The 16,498-nt window shown below is 40.9% G+C and overlaps 1 protein-coding gene across 2 annotated transcripts in view; it reads right to left on the bottom strand.

Moving 5' to 3' along the window:
* The window catches only part of ANKRD6 (ankyrin repeat domain 6), a 121,306-nt gene extending 107,065 nt beyond the window's left edge, over positions 1-14,241 (bottom strand). Inside the window, exons 1-2 of one of the 2 annotated variants that reach the window (XM_026093391.2) lie at positions 14,140-14,241; positions 13,578-13,710 (exon numbers count right to left, since the gene is read on the bottom strand). The gene's annotated coding sequence lies outside the window, so the exon portion shown is untranslated. Of the gene's footprint in view, positions 1-13,577; positions 13,711-14,086; positions 14,106-14,139 lie in introns of those variants that run through there. The other variant, XM_026093393.2, reaches the window with a different exon arrangement.
* Positions 14,242-16,498: the final 2,257 nt, after the last annotated feature.

The following is a 16,498-nucleotide window of genomic DNA, read 5'->3' as shown; positions in this document are numbered from 1 at the left end:
ACGTGCTCAGGTAAAATAAAAATCTCCTGTACAAGCAAGCTCTTAGCACAGATAAAAGTAACTTCACTAACAAGCAAGCATTTTAGGTGATTAAGAGTCTTTAGCACAGACACTGATTTTCCTGAAGCTGCTCCTCCTAACAGGATAGCATCTCAGCTCCCATTGAAGACTCTGTCCTAATGGCTCTGCACAAGAAGTCACAGGTTCATCAGCTGAACAGAAACTACATATATTTGTACTTAGGACACTCCTCCCCTCCCCCTTTCTTCCTTATTGAGAAGAAAGTGCTTTGGAATGGACACAAATCTGGCCCCCACAAGCTTCAGCTCTCAGGGAGCCCAGAGTGCTAAGGGTACACGATGCCCCATTTTATCCCCACTGCTCCCTGGTTCCCCCTTTCCCAGCACACACATGGGCTCCAGCAGGAACCCAGGCACTATGATCTCTCCTGACCATCTGTGCCCTGGAAGCCCTCTCTCTGGGAACTGAAGCTGGCTTTAAAGAGATTTGGCTTCTTACTGCTTGTGGTGTTTTCCCACAGCTTGGAAGAAAGTAAAATACAGAAAGGCTTCACCTCACAGGCCAGGCTACTATAACTTTGCAAAGTCAGGTTCTCTTACTGCAAGCACCTCCTTGGTCAGCCACTGGTAGGAACTGTGGAGTGTGACACTACTTTTGCACCCATTACAATCTCCATACATTTCTAATTTGTCTGCAGCCAAGAATGGATGTTTCTGCCCTATCGTGAGCACTAAAAAGGACCACACAATTCAGTATACCTGCTTTATAGTTAATAAACATTTTGAAATTTCAGCACATCTGACTCTTCTTCATACTGTTATGAGGAACCAGCTTGTGCAAAGTGTTACCCCACGGAGAATATCCACATTATCTGCCCACAAAAACTGCCCAGTTGCTGAAGAGAAATATGAAGTGAAGCAGATTTTCCTTCTGGCATTCTGCTTCCCTACCCTTATGAAGCTCGGCACCCCTATATCTCTTATATTCTAGGAGACTCCTTCTGGACAGATCCCATTTTCATTCATATAGCAAATGGCAAAAAAAAAAAAAAAAAAAAAACCAGGAAAATAAAGAAGGAGGCAGTTCCTGTCATGTAGGATAAGAACAGAGATTCCTTCCCCCATCACTCCTACCAAGGCGAACAGTAGAGCAGCATTATCAACACAGCACTGTGGTGCTAGGACTGCAAGCCTAACAAAGCTGGAACTGCAGCCCCAGAAGTCTGAGAACTGTTGATGTTGGAGCAGACAAAGCTAAAGGGAGTCAGAGATGGAAAAATGTGCCCCAAGACCCAAAGAGACAACGATGGAAGCGAAGGCAGAAAAAAACAACTAGATCACAAACTGAGAAAGATAAAAGTCTTAAGGCAGGAAGAGAGGAGGATGAGGAAGAAAATCCCTAACACAGAGACAGCTAGCTTTTAAAAAGCCTCAGAGGAAGTGTTATAACCACCATTCTGATAAAGGCCATGTGGAAGAGCATGAGAGAAATGCTCAGATCCTTTTTTGTTCTCTCACAAACTCTTTTTAAAGGTTTTAAAGGTTTGTTAAACTACCTGATGTGTTCAAGCTCTGACTAAGCACTGTCATTAACTGCTGTAAAGAACATGGCAACTAGTAGAACAATAGGAGATTTCTAAAGGAAAAGGAACAGAACAAAGAAACAGAGAATTCTTAAATCAAGGATAAGAGAGTAAGTCTAGAAACTCTTGAAAGTGGCAAAAAATTAAGAGGAATTTTGCATGGGAAAATGAGACAGAGAGTAGCAAACAAATGGTTGAGAGCTTTTTTTTTTTTTTACCCTGAAACCACAACAGTCGCCTAATATGGCTAAAACACATTTTGGCATTTCAGACATGATCAAATTACATTCCTGAACTATGCCAATCAGTCCTTGGACTTCTGGCTACTAAAACAGGATTAAGAAGAATTACATCACAGTTTTAATGTATCAGTGCTACAGGACCGAACCAAACGTTATCTAGCGTACTGTACTGCCACATAACCATCAGTTGTCAATAATGTATAATACAGAGAGAGAAAACTAAGGAAAATAAGGAAAAGGAGGACATACTCTGGTGCCATTTTTCCTTCATGTGGTTAGCCTGCCCATTTCTCTCTGGCTCAATACAAGGGGAATACAAAAAGAAGGGGAAAAAGAGAAGGAAAAGTGTATTATATATTCATATTCTAATTTTCCAATCCTATTGCAGGCCCAAATTTGTAAACAAAAAGAAAGCTAAGGCTTCTTCAATCCTTTTAAATACTTGTAACATATTATACAGAGTTTACAAATATTTCTCTGTTGAATATTCTCCATTGACAAAGAATATCAACTTCATTTGCAACACACATTATTTTAGACAGGCTATCTGCACCTTAAAACACTCAGTCCATTGTCTCAACAGCACAGACCGGCATGCTGAATTATAAAAATTGTGCCATATCAGATCATCTTTGCTACAGATTTAATTTCAGGGAATATGAGACTTCACTTCATTATACAATGAAACAAGGAAACACAAGCCTTGGTTTCTTTTTTTTTTTTTTAATTTTGTTTCATTTTAAATATTAAATGTAACCTTACTACATCTCCTTCTGGGAGAATGTTTTTCATACAAAGCCAAATTGTTTGAGACATACTCATGTAAACAGGTTCATTGAATGGAATTAGATCAGTCACACAAGTAGGGAAATCAGGTTTTGATCCAGCATTAATGTTACAGAACACAACATAAAAATTCATTAAAAAAATAAAAAAGCACAGTAGGCACCCATCTAATAAAGCAAAGGCTAGCTGAAAGTTTTGTTTTTCTGATCTACCCTTTTGAGATTTAATACTGTAAACTAATTATAATTTTACTAGACACAAGTTGTGGATAATTACCTGTCTATAGACAATACTGTTATTCATGTATAAACCAATAACATTTTGTTAAAAGAATAATTATTTTAATATTATTTTGTTCTTGCTTTTTAATTAAGCAAGGTCTCAAAATTCCATTTAGAGAGCATAAGAGAAGTTTCTTTTTTAATGGTTGTTGGTGAAATCTTCTAACTTTTGCATTAGAAACAGTTTCACCTCATCCTGTTTTTCCTGACAGACCATGTATGTCTGGAGAACTAGCAAGTTTAAGATATGAGATACACAGCCCAAGAAAAACTTGCCTGTTAGCAAAGACATGTGAAGAGCCACGTACATTGCTTCAAAATCTGAAGCATGAGAACTAATCAGCTGAGGTGTTTTTTTTTTTTAAGTATAATAAAAAGCACAGATGCCACAGATGCTTGTCCACCACGTTAAAATTAAAAATGCTAAGTTATTAAAAACAAATCAGACTTAAGACATTAGATGTATGGTTAATGCATTTAAAAAATTTAGTAATTTGGAGAGGATGATAGAACACAGCGCCACAGAATGATATGAAAAACAGCTGTCTTAACATGAAACACTATCATGCATTTTAATCATGTGATGAGAAATTCCTTCATAGTATCACTATACTCTGCTGACCCTCCCTGGCTTGGCTGACTTGAAGAGTACTGTACATTTAGGTTTTTATCAAGTAAGAGTAACTGCATGTTTCATGAGGCTTTAAAGATACAGCAAGATTTCCATTTCACTAATACTTTTTGTTCTGTCTCTGGAACACACAGAGGCCAAATCTAGCTAGAGACTAGAAGCTAGAAACTAGCTTCGCGCTGCAGCCTAATGATTTGCTCAACACTTGCTCCAGCTAAGGAGAGATTTTTCATTTCAAATTATGAGAAGAAGGAAAATAAACATTTAGAATGTTATTTTTAAAGTCTTGTGTAACAGTTCTACTGAATGCACCAGTATCTGTTTTCTTGATTTGCCTCTGTAATCTCAAAACCAGCTCATTCCATGGAATTACATCCAGAGCAAGTGTACGCTCAGCAAGTGCTGGGTGAACAAAACCACATACAATACATAAGCAAATTCATACTAATATAGTATTTCAAAAATAATTATTCTTAAAAGCTGGAAGTACACATGTCTAAGTTCTGGATGCTAGATTTCAAATAGAATATGCTTCTAGCTTCCATGCCAAGTTTTTCCCTTTGAGGGTTAAAAACAAAAAGGAGAGGAAGAAAACCTACATGATTCTAATTACTGAAGCAACAGCATCCTCATTTGTATGTCTACACAGTTACTAGACATTAAAGGCTAGATTCTGTGAAAGAGTAATGGAGTGTGCAAGCCAGAAACCTGATTTTAAACTTCTCAAGTGTATATGTTGGGGGGGCAGGAATAAGGGGGAATAGGAGAGAGGCAGAAAAAGCTGGGTTTTGTTTTTTTGACTTAAGTTACTCCTGTAGGCACATAATCATTTTCAAATTTGTAAATAGTTTTCAAAAATACTGATTTTTTCCAAAGTTAAAAAACCTTGCCAAAGAGTGCATGTCTGAGTTTACACCTACCAATTCTTTGATTTACTGGTGCAGCATGCTACGTGATGCAAGTAGGCATACTGATCTTTTAACTCTGCCAATCACTTTTCATCCTGGGTCCCATCTTGCTTCCAAATAAACAAAGCGTAATTCTCATTGAGAAATGGAATGGATACCTTCTGAGCAAGCAAAGGAGGCCTAAATGTAGAAACGGTCAACCTAGTCTGAAAAGTAGTAAGAAGAACATGGATTAGAAGTGATTTACTCCAAACAGCTTATTTTTGAGACCTGTCAAACTAATTCAGCCAGGACACTCTTCAACCAAAACTAAATCCCAAAACGGCATACTGAAACAAAATTTTAGGTAGTAAGCTAGGATGTGCTTCTAAAGTAGACTAGTCACAGATGAATGTTAATTTTTTGGACACATGGAATAAGTTTAAATTAAGCTAATTACTTTACAGTTGCAGGGGGTTTCTATGCAGTCTGTTACCACAACTTAGCTGATGTATAGGTTCTCCTCAAGTCCCAGTAACTCATGTCCAAGCCCCATGTACACATGTTAAGAGCACCCCCAAGAGACATGGTCCAATTCCCTTCCAAGCACCCCTCCCACATTCTTACAGAAATCCACCTGACCCAGGCTTACTCTTCTCTTCTTGCAACTATGCTGTTCTCAAAGAGGATAAGGAAGGGAGCCAAGCACCAAAGGTTGAAAGATCCACTGCAGTCTCTGAAGAAAGTATCCAGTACTATAAAACTAGACAGCCATGGGATAACAGGAAAAGTCCTCACCTACATAAAGAAACAATTGGAAGATAGGAAATAAAAGGTACAAGAAAACAGCAGTCGATCTTCATAGTGAAGGAACGTTAACCATGCAGCCCCACAGCCATCTTCACTATGAATATACCATGTCCAGTATGCCCATTAATGAATCCCTACAGGGGGACAGGGAAGGATTAGAACAGGTAGGTGACAAAATTCGCTTATAATACTAAGTTATTCATGATAAAGGCAAGTGCTGAGTGCAGAGAGACAAAGAACAACTTAATTACACCAAATAACCAGCCAGTAAAATGGCAGATGAAATTCAATATAATTTAAATGTAGACCAATATCGGGGGGGGGGACAACCTAAACTTCATATGCCTAATAATGGGCTCTGAATGATTCAGGAATGAGATCTTGGATTTGTAATAGACAGTTCTACAGAAGCATCAGCATCAGCACCGTGATCAGTCAAAAAGCACAGAGAACACTAGCAATTAGTACTGCAGAGAACAAATCTGAAACCACCTTTCTTCAACTGTGTAAAATGTTCACCTGCATCCTGAATGTTGTAAGTAACTCTGGTCCTCCCTTCTCAGAAAAGATGTAGCAAAACTAGAAAGTTTCGAGGAAGGAGAACAGACACAATCAAAAGTAAGACAACTTCTGCTTGAAGAACAATTAAGTAGAGAAAAAGTAACCTACACAAATATTAGAAGACATCAAATGAAATCAGCAATGTCAGGCTCAAAACAGGTGAGAAAAAATGGCTCTGTTTCTCATACTGTACATTTTAAGCTGTGGTTCTCCTAGACATAAATTCAAGAAGTGTCAGGACAAACACCTGAAAGAACAGTCCACTCAGAGCTATGCAAAACAAAACATTTCTGGTTCAGGTGGTTCTCCAAGCTTCCATGGCCTGTGGCTCAGGAACCTCCCGGAGAAGCAGCACTACCTGCTTATCCTCTCCCCGTACTCTTCCATGGGCAGCCACTGTTGATCACTGCTGGAGGCAGAATAATGGGCTAGAGAGACAAAAATGTGCCACCTTTGAGGCTCTCACCTCACACAGGTATTCTTACGCTAGTCTTAGCCATGTCCCTTTCACCCACCTCTTTCTCCGGTCTCTCATGAAAGCTACTGGACTAAGGCTTGGTGGTGGGTGACCTGCTAAGCTGCTGGCCATGGGACAAGAAGAACTGAAAGAAATCTCAGGAGACAGGACAGTCCTGTCCTACTGGTAAACAAGAGATGTAGCTCTCTTCCTACCTTCAAATTGACTGAAATACTCAATATAACTGACTCACGAAGACAGCCATACAGAGAAACAGATAGCTTAGAAAAACAGGCTGCTAAATGTTATGTCAAAAGCATCTATATTGCTAGGTAAGTTTTGGGAGGCGATTTTATTAGAAATCTAAACAAATTAGATTTGGTCCTGCTTATTTTGAGGCTGTGTAATAACTAAGGCAGCTGACATCAACCATCTCTTCCGACTGCACTCACTCACTCCAAATCCAGTCCTGCCCAGGCAGGATTTGGCCTACACGTAACTAAACCTTTTGGCCTACACGTAACTAAACCTTTCAGAGTACAGAGACATCTTAACTTACCCATCAAGTCATCAGAGAAAGTGAAGTGGATCACAATGTCACCAAGTGCAGGCCAGGTTAGAATTTCTTATATCTGGGTTTCTGGAAGCTGCATAGCAGTAAAGTGGAACAAAAGTATCCAACACAAAATTATTCAGTAGTAAAATATTGAACTTTAATTTCACAGTTCAACTTACTCCATACTACATTTTTAAGTGTATCCCTTTCCTATTGATAGACTTAAGCCATAGTTACACCACTGCAGCTGATGAAGCAGGGCACTCATCCATATTAAACAGCTGTTTGTGGAAGAAACTAGCACGTGCCTGGAAGAAAGCACCTTACATTAAAATTGGGGTACAGTTTCCTGTGCTGAAGCAAGTTGATCTTTTCCAAGGCTGTAGCGTGATCCTCCACAATCTGTTTGCTGGAGAGCATCTGACATAACAATGGATATTACCCCACCAAGTGCAGAGACTGAATTTTTGCATGTCTAAGAGAATTTGAATCCGTGAAGGAACCAGTTATACAAGCAGTCTCACACCAGAGTGGGAGGGAAAAAAAATTGTGACTACTTCTTGCCTCTGAGCTTTTACCATACTACATGAGTTTTTGGGGCACCATATGACTGTTCCATATTTACCTGAAGGGCATCATATGACAGCACGCAAAAATGGTAACAACACTACATGTTAAAGCATAACATTTATTCTTCTGTTTCATAACTATCTTCAAACTCTGAAATGAAAAAAAAAAAAACAAGCTGGTTGGAAACAGCTGCTATAAAATCTGCCTGCAACTCAATCGTCAGGTACTGTTCAATGAAAAACATACTATTAAAGACAGCTCTATTCTCCACTCCAGCAGTATTGTTGCCAACAGAAATCAATCCAAACTCTTTGTGCTTCCATACAAGCAAATTTTACATCTTGGGGGCTAGTCAAAGGCCAAATCTATATCACAGTATTAATGAAAGAGGAAGAATGGAAAGATTTAAGATCAATATATAATAATATATTATTATAATATTATATATAATTGTTATATATTATTATATATAATGTAATAATATTATTATTATATATAATTATAATAATTATATCTATAGTAATAATTATTATAATATTACACCTACTTACAAAGAGCGAGACAGCACACAGCCCTATTTCATATAAAAGGTGTGGAAAGCTATAAAAAAATGCACTTGTAAAAATTCAGAGGCTGCTATATAGTCTGGAAAAGACAAAATTATAAACAAGTGCTGTAGTTTTAAAATTGGGATTTAAAACAGGGAAATAATGTCAATGAAAAACTGCAAATGGCAGGCTGATAATTCCACAGCCATAAGAAAGACAACTCCCTCTCAGAACACTTCAGCCTGTCACAGCCTAATAATAAAAGTGGTCAGAAAGAAAATCAAGTAAAATTACTCCTATATAGGCTTTACAACACGTTAATGAACTGACTTAAGTAATGGGTATGCTTTGCAGATACTAGTGAAATTGCTGACCCACTGATATTGGAGAGCAGTGATATGGTAAAAAGATCATGTTGTGCTCAGAATTCTGAATTAGCTGCAATTTCTGCAACTGTGGCACATGTATAGACATCAAACTCTCAGTAAAGTAAAACATACCTAAAATGATTCCCCGCAATTACTATCAAAAATCACTCAAATATTAAGTGATATGTATAGCAACCATACATTTACAGTGCTTTTTACAAAGCTGGCACTTTCCTCAGAAACTGACCCATCTGTGACAATCTAAGGGATTCTGACTCAGAGGTGATCAGTACAATATAAACAGACTAGCAACAGGTCTTGCTTAGCTGTCACACTGCAGACGCTGATAAAACCAAATTTTCAACACTGTACCAGAAAATATTCTTGATCCTGGCTCAAAGCAATTGGCATCTCAAACCAGAAAAGAAAATGATCCCGCTGCAATGCAGACACAATGATGTACACCTTTACGGAATTCACTTCCATCAAATCCAAATGCATCTTCTGTGATGCAGATGAAAAGGCATTCATCTATCTCCATGCCAGATCACTGACACAAAAATTTTCTCTTCAGTGGCTCATTTCAAAAAAAAAAAAAAAAAGGGGGGGGATGTTGTTTACATGGGGAACAAAGCAAGTCATGAGAGAGAAAGGCAAAGTAAGGAACAAACTCTTAGAAGAAGCTCATTTTAAATCACAATTTGAAGGATTGTGATTTGATGATTTGAAGAGTACTCCAACTATGTGCTTTTGATCACAACAGACAGCAAAAAGCCTAGGCTTTCTTGGCTTAGTGCCACATATGCTTTTCCTCAGGATTAGAGCAGAGCCATTTGGGTGCCCACGCTCAGCACATCACACTCCAGCCGTTCCACAGCCCCAACACGTTCTGTCCCCAAGCCCAGCACCACAACAACTGTCACACTCTGCTTTCACCCCCACTTCCCATGGGTATGCCTGAATCTCGTCCCCAGTTTCCCCAGCAGGGTTACAGAGCCCGCCTCCAATCCGAGACCTTTCAGCTCAAATCTCCCCGGTGCCGGAGAGCTGCTCCCCAGCAGCACACTCATGTGACAGATAGCACAGCTATGCCGGGGTGGTGATTACAAGGACCTTGAATTTCATGCAATACAAGGCAGGATCACTGGTGAAGACCTACAGGAAAAACGTAAAATGGTGCAAGAACAAGACAACAATCTACAACTAGGCACCACAGCATGATGCTAGTCTCCAGTCATGCACACAATGCTGCATTAAAAGTGCATCACCAAGGCTACCAAGGCATCCTCTCCACAGCTGGACAAGGCAAGAATTCCAGCTGTTGGTGCGGTATTAATTAGGCTACCCAATGTATATTCATTGATCACAATGGGATTGTTTCCATGGGACATCTTCTTCATTCAGCACACAGGACTGATGATTAGCAGTACCGGGTAAATTTATTTTAACCTAGAAAACGATGTGTAGCCTTATGCTTCATTTATCACACACTTCTCAAAAATATGTCCTCAATAGAGATTTATTAATTTCCTCACTGACTTTTTTTTTTGAGAGCGTTCTTCACCCTGGTATCAAACCATTGCATACCAACATTAACCTCCCCTGCACCACTCCAAGTACCTGCACAGCTGCAATCAGACCTCAAGAGCTCATGTTAGACTTCAAGAAAACAAAGAACACAAAAGACCTGGCCTCCTGGTGAAAATATCTGTATGGCCAGACTACTATCACCTGCAGAGCATCACTGGGGTATATACAACCACATCCTCCCAGGAAGCAGTACATTAAGACCATCCTAACATCTGCATTTCTGCAGAAATTGAAAGTTATACAATGAATAAGGCAAGAATTCACACCTGTTTACTCTCGCTCTTTCTAACTTTCAAAAACCTATCTTCCCAAACCTAATATTCTTTTGGATATCATGAGATAAGCCAAACACAGTAAGAGGAGAAGAAAAAGTTTAGAAAGAAGCCACTACATATAACTCAGTGAAAGGTCACAGCAAGACAGAGAAGAGGCTTTCCCCTACCATTGCTAATGAGAAAAAGAACTGGAAAAAATGGATTTTTATTGGTTTAAAAATCAATGCTTAAATTGAAACATTTACAAGCTATACTCATAATTCAGGACTGGGTAAGCATAGATGGCAACAATAACACTGTCATTAAAATAGCCCTTTTCATCAATCCATCTAAAAACATACAAAACTTAGACAATTTAAGTGCAGGAACTCAGAGCCAGGAACAAGGGTTGTCTCATGATATTACCAGAGCTAGAAGGTCTCAGGCTGAAATAATGCTTTGGGACTAATGAAATCTGATGAACTACAGTTTAAAGCAAAATTCACCTCTTGTTTGAATTCCACCTAACTAATAGTACTGGGTACCAAGAAACACATTATTAGCTATCCATCAAAAACTGTTTCATTTACAGTAGGTAGAAAATAAAGCTAGAGTCAAAGTTCATGCTTATTTTCCTTCCCACTACGTATCATTGCATAATACATAAAATGTTAATTCCTGTAATGAATACATTTGAACTTGAATATGAATTTTAAAGACACTCCATCAATGTTGTAAGGCCTATGGCAACTGGCCCACACATAATTATTTGTATTAACTCGAAAAGGCAGAAATCAAGGTATTTTTTGCTTGATGTGTTAGGATGTGTATGGTCCAATTTCAACACAGTATCTAGATTAAATTTCTCAGTGAGATGCTAAAATCATAGTCACCTTAAAAAATACACTCCTCATTTAACTGGTGGCTGAAAAAGTATATTTTTTCTCCCCTAAGGTGTTCTACTTTTGGAGGGCAACCTGTGAAGGCACTCAGAACACAATGCACTATAATGTGCTACCAAGGGTTTTCCACTATTAATAATTTCTGCCTCTGCTAATCATTAGAAATATTATAAGCCTTTGAACACCAAAGTACATAGTAAAAGGAGACAATTCAGGAAACATTCCTTTTGTTTGGTATCATTAATGCCCAAGATATTTTGGAGGCAGCTGAGCAAACTTGAAGAATTGCAGGGGAAGGGAGTTAGCCCCTTGCTATACTGTTACTGACTGAGCTTCTTCCAAAGTGCAGTTCTGGCTTCTATTTCTGGCTGGACAGATAATTTTTAAAGAAGACACATACTTCATTCCCTAGCAAACAAAAAGAACTGAAATGACTTTTTTCCATTTTTTATTTGCCCAAAGCAATTATAATTCATTTATGTCTTTTATAAATATCTCCCTAGGCCAACCTTACTTGTGAAATATGGTACCTCATTTTAAATAAAATGGTACCATATTTTAAATAAAATACTTCCTCTAGTGACATGTTACACTGATGTATCTCTAAGGAAAGATAGGACTCTGAGTTCCCTGGAAGTTCATCTGAAGTTCTAACTGTTGATGGAAAAAGAAGAATTGAAAATCTGAAACTAATGAGAACAAACAAATAAAACATAGTTGTCAGGTGGTATACTTAATCTAAGAACCTAAAAGTGCTTTACAAACACTTGTTGCTACACCACCTATCCAAACAGATAAATATTGTTAGTCCTATTGTACAGATTTAGAAAGTAAGAGACAGTAGGGTTTTTTGTTACATCACAAAATAACTCACTGGCAAAGCCAAAGAAGAAGCTGAAGACAAATGGAGGAATATAGCTCAAGACTTAATTATCCATTACCATACCCTACAAGACCCAATTTATTAGGATATCATCAAGTCCAAGGACATCGTAAGTTTGATAATGCAAATTCCAGAATCTGTCATCTGTAATAGACTACGATCCCAAGCCAGGTGCTACATCTACATTATATCAACATACAATGGAGCTACATTTATGGAGCCAGTTTCACACAGTTTCTTTGCCCCAAGAAAGAAAAGATCTTTGCAAAAAGCCTAACAAAAAGTACCTGGATAAAAAGGAGGCTGATCATTTTACTTTTGCTGTGATGTGCAGGGGAGGTGACCCTGCTTGAGCAGGGGGGTTGGACTAGCTGATCTCCAGAGGTCCCTTCCAACCTCAACCATTCTGTGATCATTTACTGATAATTTCACTTCTAAGGTTCAAAGCCAGTCTCCCATGTGAGGCTGACAAAGCTGGGTAGATACCAAGAAGTAGGATCCTATCAGGTCCTATTACTGAGCTACTTCTGAATTTGATTAAAGTTTCTTTTCAAACAAACAAACAAACAAACGAGGGACAGAAGCAATGAGAGCACCACTGTTCCTGTGAATTCCCATTCGTTCTCCTCAAACCAATAGACTGACACACAGAGGTATACATCACCTAAATACCAAGCATCCAGATAAGGATTTATATATACCTTAAGCTCTCACTGCAGTCTACTGAAGGTAGGTACTGAGTAACTTATGTAGCTAGCCAACAATACTTTTGGTACATTCAGTGACTGTAACTGGTATTTCCTGCTCAGAAATTAAGATTATTAAACTTCGAATTAACTTCATTAGGCTATGTCCTCTTTTGCTGCCTGCATCACAACTGAAGGATCTAACACATAATCATACATTCCCAGAAACCCTTTGTTTTCTGAATATCTAGAGAATGAAAATTAGGCAATACCTGAAACTTGAGCCTGCCAAAATAACTTGTTACAGAACTATCTGCACACCTGGACATATCATGTCAAAAGCAAACACCTTAAGTGAATACCGTGCTCCTCAAGGGCAAGGCATACACTCAAACAATCCTACTGAAGGATCTGGACCACATCTAATGCTGCACGAGAATTTAGTCTTTGATACATTTTTCCTTCTTTGAACAGAGACTGATTTACAGATCTTCACAGCAGAAGTAGCTTTAAAATTTGGTAGGTCTTTTAAACTTCATTTAAAAAGCTCTGTCTTCATTTTAAAAGCTCATGCAGGTATGATTCACTGATCCACCTGCCAATAGGACACTTATTTAACTCATTTTGCAGTCCACACTTTTCAATGCTTTTCCCAAGAATGAAAGGAATTCTCTAGCAAACAATACGTCCTTTCAGGCATAGGCATTCTGGAAATACCACACACAAATCCAAATGATCAATTCACAAATAATTAGAAAAATAAGAAGATATTGGTTACGCTTTTAAGAAGAAACAGAGTGCTGCCTACAGTTTATGCTTTAACGTACGCAATACCCTAGGGCACGGTAAGCCTTACCCTGTGTTAGCGCTCGCAATAAGAAGAACACCGCAGAACAATTACATGCTCTAGCCATGCGTTTCTGAAAACAGACAGCTCTAGCTGCAGCTCAGCGTATACTCACAAGGCGTTACGTCCTCGGGGGAAGCTGATGCCTGCAGTAAACTAGTGGAAATATTTTCAGCCGAGTTTTCAGGTGATGTCAACAACAGGAAGGATGACTTCCAGCCAGATTCCCATGTCTCATCAGACGCTGCCTTAAAAGTTGCAACGAGCGCGTTAAGGCCCTTCCTTTACACCCCAAACGTGCAATTAAAAGCTCGCAGGCAGGCTCCTGGATCGAGGCGCCATCCCAGAGACCCCAGGGGAACCGCAGGGGTCCCTCCGCGGACCCCGTGCGGAGCCGAAACAAGGAAACGCGCACCAAACCGCCTGGGTCGGGGGGCACGGGCTACTCACGACGGTGCGAGCGCCTTCACCGCGCGGGGCTGCGGCGACGCCGCGGCGCGGCCCGCACCCACCTGTTGCGCGGGGCCTCGCCCAGCCGCCGCCGGCCGCCCCCGAGCGGCCATTTCGCGAGGGCGCCGCTGGGTGCGTAGCGCCTCGGCGTGGCGGCGCCGCCGTCCCGCTCACCTGTGCCTCCTCCCTCCCCGCGGAGCCGTCCCGGGGGCAGGGGAGAGCCCTACCGTCTGCGCCCGCCAAGCGCCCCTCCGCCGCCGCGCTGGGCTCCGCGGGCCGGCGGCCCCCGGCTCTGAGGTGGCGCCCGCCGCCGCCCTGCCCGCTGCGAGGGCGACACCCCGCGGCCGCGGGGCGGCCCGGCTCGCCACGGCCCTGCGCCGCGCCGCGCCTCGCCTCGCCTGGCCCCGCCGCAGGGGAGACGGCCCCAGGCCCGGCCCTGGCGGCCGAGGCGTCCCGCCCGGGCGACCCGCGCCCTCGCCCCACTTCGCCCCTCGAGGAGACGGCGACGCGCCGCCGTGTCGCGCCGGACCCGCGTGGGCCGGGGTCAGCGGCCGCGCCGGGGCCGCGGAAGGGTGGGCTGATACCACGCGGAGGAGGCAGGGCCAGACAACCGGGCCCTTCTTCACTCAGAGGATGTTATCGGGCTGTGGGACGGGGATCCTGTGGCCTGGCTGGAGCGACGTTCCTGAAGAGCTGGAGACGCTCCTCTGAGCCGGGGCCTTTTTGCAACGTGATTGTGGGAGCTCGTAATAACACATGTAGGAGCAGAAGTGCCACAAAACCGATTTCAGAGAGGCCAGGTGCCTTTCCCCTGAGCAGGGAGGCAGCCAGCAGGCTTTGAAGTCTGCACTAAGGATCAGAGACAGCTGGCTTCAAAGCCTGCTGTGCCTGATCCCTGTGTTACCTACCCCTCTAGTTACCACGGTGTCCCTGGGACCTGTGGTTCACTGAAGTCATGTGTATGTGAGGGCAGTTAAATGTAAATTGGTAATGCACGAAGTGCTAGAAAGACAAGTTAGACAGGAATATCTGTAGACACCGGTACAGGAGAAAGGAATTAGCATGAGTAGGCTAAGTAAAATAATAAAAGAGTGATCTAAAGGGCAGAGAGAGAACAGAAAGAATAATTCTGTTCTTAACATAATGCCCAGTGCTGCAGGCACATCGGTTCCAAAGCTCTGCTCCTCTGGCTTTCAGGCATTCTCAGGATAATGCCTTAAATGAACTAAACATTGAAGTATCACAGGCGCTAAAATCCACTTAGTTATGTGATGAACATATTCTTTTCAATGTGTCTGTGTGATTCTATTTATACATTTTTCACTATAAACAATTGCCATGGTATTAACCATTCTGTGCCAATATTCACACCAACGATTCACATCAAAACTCTGTATCTTGATATTTTGCAGGAAGGATTTGCTGATAGAACTTTGTGTTCTGATGTCTCATTTCAGCAAAGCTTTGTAGTTTTGTCAGATATGCTACAGAAGTAGTCTGAAGTCTGGTGTCATTACTGAAATTAGAATACAGTTGCAAAAAAGGGGAAAAATATGTTGTAACACCTTATCCTATATATTTTTTGCTCATTTCCATGTTGAGTATGTACCCAGTTCATGGGATTTTTTTTATACTTAATACTGTATAAAATTCTGATGTAGGAATGGAGCTATTCATGTCAGTAATAGTTAAGCTCTATGTTCAGTATGTTTTATGTATGTAAGTGTTTGCAGGACTATTTTGGCTGTTTGGTCATTATGTTTGATGTGTTTGATCATTATCATTGGCAAAGAAGAAGTTAACACATTGCAGAAGAAAAGGTTTTAAGGCATTGACCTGCAACCAATCTATTTAATGGGAGTTGTTCCCCGTTAATAGAAGCAGCCTGAGATACTGTCATAATCCTGCAAACCTAGGTGCAGATGCTCCCTTAATTGTGTGGATGTCAGTGGGACTATTCCTGTGCTTAATTATTGTTAACCTTTTTAATTCAGACAGTTAGCCAATTTTGTTATTCCAGTGGATTTTCTTCTGTTGGAAGGAGGAAGTCATGAGGGATTCCCTCATTTGGCTGAAACAGAAAATATTTGTCATGCCTGTGAAATGCAGCTCTGCTCTGGCAAAGGCCAATCACATCTCATATTCTAGGCGTCATATATTTGAAGACTCAACCCCCTGTCTATCTGTCCTTACAAGACCTGTGGTTAAAGGCTTAGCACTATTTCAAATGGAGTTTACCATTATGCACAACAGGCTTCAAAATTAAATGATCTGACAAAAATAAGGGGGGGGGGGGCAAGTGCAGTGAGGACAGAGAACAAGCTGGTGGCAAAGGGAAAGAGGAGGAACAAGTCCTGAAACTTAAGTAGAGCCCTGAACAGATTATATTGCCAAAGGGTTGGCAGAAATCCTTTAGCCATACTCTGAGAACCTGTTTGGAGATGGCTCTGGGGACTAAGTGGCTCTGAACCTGAAGCTGTAGTCAAGTAGGAGGTCGCTGACATTAGTGTTGTGGGAAGAACTGCACTGTAGTAAGTCCTGTCATTACTGAGCTTCTACACCCTAATTTAGTGTTATAATATTCTC

The sequence above is a fragment of the Dromaius novaehollandiae genome, chromosome 3, assembly GCF_036370855.1.
Source record: "Dromaius novaehollandiae isolate bDroNov1 chromosome 3, bDroNov1.hap1, whole genome shotgun sequence".
Taxonomy (NCBI): domain Eukaryota; kingdom Metazoa; phylum Chordata; class Aves; order Casuariiformes; family Dromaiidae; genus Dromaius; species Dromaius novaehollandiae.
This window is presented reverse-complemented; position numbering and strand designations above follow the sequence as displayed.